Source organism: Sesamum indicum, linkage group LG1 (genome assembly GCF_000512975.1).
Source record: "Sesamum indicum cultivar Zhongzhi No. 13 linkage group LG1, S_indicum_v1.0, whole genome shotgun sequence".
Classification (NCBI taxonomy): Eukaryota; Viridiplantae; Streptophyta; class Magnoliopsida; order Lamiales; family Pedaliaceae; genus Sesamum; species Sesamum indicum.
This window is the reverse complement of record NC_026145.1, coordinates 11,898,158-11,904,157: the sequence shown is the minus strand read 5'-3', so window position 1 is coordinate 11,904,157 and position 6,000 is coordinate 11,898,158.

Below are 6,000 nucleotides of genomic sequence, written 5' to 3'. Positions count from 1 at the left end.
CCTCTCTCTTTATCTCTCTCTCTCTCTCTCTATATATATATATATATGTATATATATACATATATATAATTTTAATTAATAAAAATATATTTAATTAAATTTTATGTAATATATATATAGAATAAATATATGCTTTTAATCTATACTGTTAACCAAATTTAGTAAAATCTGGATAATTAATTTTATTAATTAAATTTGAGCTTTAGATTCAGTTAGATCCAACGACTTAATTTGGATGTAATATAATTTTATAATTAAAAATAAAAAAATCAAAATATCTAAAAATAGAGCATGAATGATACGAAATCACGTAAAAGGCTTATTTACTTTATTATAAAAAATATAAGGGAATAATTTACTATTTTTTTACATTGAATAATTGGCTAATTTAATATAACATAGGAAGGTAATTAATTTGCATTTAACCCGTTAATGTAATCATAGTTTTTGGGTTTTCTTCTTTTGGCGTATTAAGCAGAAAAGTAGGAGTAACGTTCCACAATTCCGTCATAAAAAATCATATGTGTGTGATGATTTGATTTAATACATTTGAGAACAAACAAAGCCAATTTTTTTATTTTTTATTTTATTAAAATTAAATTTAGTTGAATCAAATTAAACATTACAACACCTCTGATATATTTATTATCGCATTTTGCCCCTTTCAATAGCAGTAGAAACTCTTTGCAAGTTTGGGCCTGAAATTAAAGTCTAGCATGCTAACGTTTAAACCATTTGGGCTTTTTCTTATGTTACATGTATATATCATTTCTCTCCACTCGTTCAAGGTAAAAATTAAAACGAAAGGAAAAGAAAAAATAAAATAAAATAAACAATACCACAATAGTGGTGAGAAATTTTATGGCGGGCATTTAGGTGTAAGATGCTTGTGTGAACTCTTGGATATATTAACATAAAATAAAATATCAATATTATTTATATGAATGTAACTTGAGACTCGATTGATATTTTGTTATGTGATATATTGTGTGTTTTGATTTTGTATGAGTCTCATAATTTTATCCTGACAAGACGCTTTGCTAGCGAAATAAGGTCTTGGGACTTATACGCTACTCAAGCTTATCGTATGCAATCAACGTGGGACGCTTGGCTGCAACATCAGCCCCCGAAATAAGGGGCTTGGGAGCGGGACATTTCCTCATTCCTATATACGATGCCAAATGATGTGGCTTATTATCCCACATTAGTTCTATACTAGGAGTTTTAGTGGCTTATAAGTCCCAAGACATTCTTTTCCTAGCAAGATGTTTTGCTAAAATAAAACCGTGAATCTCATACGAAGCCAAAATGGACAATATCTCACACAACGGGTAGCAAGAGTTGCAGGCAACATCATTTCTAGTAAACCTCATCTTCTAGCGAATTGTCTTTTCAAGATAACACCGTAAAATTCATACGGCGCAATTTAGAGCACAGATCTAATAGCAAACTATATAAAATTATGATATTACATGTTTTCTTGGAATAATAAAATAATGCGACATTAATTAATTGTCTATAGTGTTAACTTTAAATAGATTTTTGTCTTCGCTAACTCTTTCCAATAACAATTTGTACGCAAATATCATCAGTATTAAGACTACAAAAACTAATACAGTAACAACACGAATTTTCTTGTTACTTAATACATATCATGAGTGACAATTTCAATATGGTGGTTTTTTGTTTTTACTCTTTTTCTTGTAGTGATGTGGGGCCAATTATAAATATGGGCTCCATTCATATATTTAAAATATGCATTTATTTGTTGAAAAAATACATTTATTACTTTGAAATCTATTGTTTCTTACCCCTTCATTTATAATTCAAACTCATCTCAATTGACATCAATAAATTCAACATTTTCATTTTCAAGTTATGACGTCACCTCCCAAATTGATCGGATACATTGGGTGTAGATGGAGGTCTTGAATTAGGTATACTCTGGTACAAGATTCATGTGATCAATAGGACCCATAAATCTTGTGAGATGACTGTCGCCATTCCGAATTTGTTTCATCATTAGAATTTGTTTTAGTGATATTTGCATTTGCGATCCTAATTTATGATCTATTTATACAAATTATTTATATTCTGTTATATAATAATAAAAATTACAATCAAAAGTTTGTGTAATTATATTGATATTTTAGCAGATGCATATGTAATTTTTTAAAAAGTAAGGATAGTATTTACAAATAAATCATAATTCTGAAAAATGTCATTTCACCTTCACGGGATATACCAGTGTTTCTTTTTTTAATTATGAATTTAAATTCTAACAATAAAACCACTGTTTCAAGATGTCCACCGCAAAAACGCTAATTTTTTCCTATACTATAAATAAGCATAATTTAAAGATTATGGTAAATCAATACTGATGTGTGCGAAATTAGTACATGTCTAATAAGCTTGGACTTCGGTACTAGATTTGGGCCAACGAATTAAAGAACTTTAGGACAGAACTTGCAAAACAACATATTAAGTTAGTATCGAATTTAAGAGATAATAAGCATAAAAAAATAAATTATAATTAAGAATCGAAGTATGATGAACAAATTCGTAAGAGATAATCATTTTCAAAATGCAAAGAGAGTGCAAAATGAAAATTGACAGCAAAAGTTACAGTCTTGAAGGTATCCCCGCTTGGGGATCAAACCTGTATTTATAGGATGGTCTCCCCCTTCGGTGGGAGTCTGTACATACGCCATATTTTGGGGTGAAATGGATAGAAATTGTTGGGATAAACCACAATCTGTTCTTACCTCTTGTAAATCTTGTTAAGGCAAGTCAGTCTCCATGTTGAGGGGATCCTTCACCCATGAGGACTCTTAATCTACAGGGAGCCCCTGAGTTCTGAGTCTTTAAAGGAACCTCCCTTGACACGGATCTTCATTATTGGTTAGGAGGTATATTTGGCGGCCCAGATATATGCTACGTATGCCACATGATGGCATTTAAATATAGGTCTTGGGTTGATTATCAATTGGTTGGACCACATTCTTATGCTAAGTCCTTAAATATCTTAGGTGGTCACCTCCTTCATGGGTTGTTGGATGGTCTGCAGGGGGCTCTAGGCCATTTTGCTCTTCTTTGAGCCATAGTTTCTTGGACCATATGCATCAAATACTATTAACTACAGTTAAACAAAACTAATGCAAAAATTTATACTTCTACCACAGGTAATTAATATTGTTATGGTTTTTAGGTGTGACCAAAGCATTTATCATAGTTTTAGATATTGCTAATGTTTTGACTTCATTTATAGAAATAGCAATTAATGGGGGTTGTATAACCATAATTAATTTGCATTCGCCACGAATTTTCTTGTTTGACCATAGTAATTAACTATAATAAAAATCATATATATTTTAATAACCCACTTTTCTATCGAATTTTTTCTTGATAACAAATATAATGAATTATTATGGCAAAATTTGAATATTTATTTAAATTATTTTTCATATAAATAAAGTTAAATCTATACAAATTTGAAAACATAATCAACTGATCATGATTGTACGAACATTGATAACATTTAATTACTATAATAAAAGTAATATTAATAACAAAATCTTAAATGATAATCTCATAATTATACTAAAAAATATATATTAAATGAATAATTTTGATCTATCACAAAATAATTTTTTAAAAAAAAGTACTACAGAAAAGTTTTATCTGAATTGTCGTATGAATAATTAGTAATACATATAATAACATGTTTTAGTAACAAAAAAATGTCGTGATACTTTTATATATTTTTTATTATCTGTCTATTGCTCTACATTTATTACTAATTATATGTGGTGATACTTTTTTCCATAATTATGGAGTCACTTAATATTTTGAATTTTTTATTTACAATACATCAGAAAAATACAATCCACGTAAATGGACAAATAACACTTTTCGTCTTGTAATTTAAGGTATTTTTATTTTTAATTTCATTAATTACGAGATCTTCACTTTTAAGAAGTAGAATTTTTAGTCCATGTCACATTTTGGTAGATATTTAACAAAAATATCAAGTGCTTAGCACGTGGGTGTTAGAGCCTTTATATGTTTGATTTTAGTGGTTAATAAATTTCTACTTTTAATCTGAAAACTTTTAAAAAGTAGCACTTTCGGCCTCATGCACTTTACAATCACGTTGTATTTTTTATTGAATATCTAACGGGAGGATGTTAAGGAACCAAAAGTAATAATTTTGTAATCAATGAGACTAAAAATAAAAAGACGGTACGTTACAGATGGAGAAATGCTATTTCTCCGCATAGATTACTTATGATTATAATTTTAAACGTCGATTGTGCTACTTTACTCTAATTATTAGTATGTTAGCTAATTATACGTGGTAGTTAATCATTGATTCTTAATTAATCATTAATTTATAGTTTAATTAGTATTTTAACATCACGACATAATTAAATATTTATTCAAAAAGGCAAAGAAAAAGAGCCACCCTTGGAACTTAGAAGATAACATTAATAAAAGCTTAACAAAGTCATTAATTTCTTAATTGAACAAAAGCCAAAAAGACTTAAATCAAGATTCCCTCTATGCCCTATCCAGCCGCCTTAATCCCCCATTATTAAACCCTAATCACTTCCTATCCACAAATTTTTTCAATTAAAATATAATTCCAACCAACCCACAAAAATTAATTTAAAACCCTGCTGACTACCAACGCCATGGTTTGAGTCGATCGGGTTTGAAAATTTATCGAACGAAAAATTAAGTCTAAGTTTGATTTGTTAAATTAATGAATAGAACTCAAATGAACTTTTACCAATTAATCTCATACCGAATATCAAATAGTCTGATTAATTTTTCAATTATGTATAGACATCAGACTCTGAACGAAATTCGTCACTTGATGATGGTACATTGGATTCTGCCATAATAATAATAATATTTCAATAAATATGCATAAAAATAACATTCTAGTAATATTAAATTATTTTAATTGGGATAATCACAAGAAATTTAGTTGTAGCTGATATTGAATTCAGTAAAAAAAGGGTAGTGAATAGTGATGCGCGACCACCTCTCCGACCCCATATTAATTTTCAATCATTACGCAACAGAAGGGGACCTTCAGACCGCCATTCTTTATCCGGTTCACCTGGCCATATTATCGAACACCTTCCAGACACTTCCACCAGAGCACGTTCATGACAGCTGGGATTGCCACCCCAGTTTTGATTGGACGTTGATGGATGCATTGCCCACTCGAATATATTCCCTTTTTCTATTTAAATATTTCCCAAATAACATTCAGAATTCGATACGACAGCGCGCCTATATCAAACATTCTCATTTTATTCATTTACTTAAATCAATTCTTGACAGATTAAATTTAATTAATTACACTTAATTAGTTATATTAATAATTATTATTGAGGAAGTGGCCACTGAGTAGATCGTTGTGTTATCCTAACTATACAATAATTACAAGCGTATTATATAATTATTTCAAATCTGAATCTAATAAATTTTAAAATTGAAAATCATACTGTTCAATGATAGTATTATTTTAAAAGGTTAAATATTAACATATACGTTCCCCAATATTAGAAGAAATATAATTTTTTACTATGGTTAATTAATTATCATGATTAAAAGTAAAAAATTATGGTGGATATTAATTAACTACAGATGCGCAATAACTATTAGTCGTTGCTTCTGCAAACGAGGTCAAATTAAACATTTGATATAGCTAAAAATTATCGCAAATATTTTGGCCATAAAAAAAATATACTGATTAGCCGTTATAGATACTTAAATTTTTGCATCGATTTTGTTTGATCATGGTACATAATTTTGATTTACTACGACTTTAAAATCATGATTATTTACAATGTAAGGAATAAACAATTTTCTTGCAGAGTCACATGCGTTATGAAACCTTTCATTTTATAAATGGGTGACAATAAGACGCAAAATTAAAACCTCTTACTCGGTTTAATTCTTACATTATCTTAGATAACCACTTTA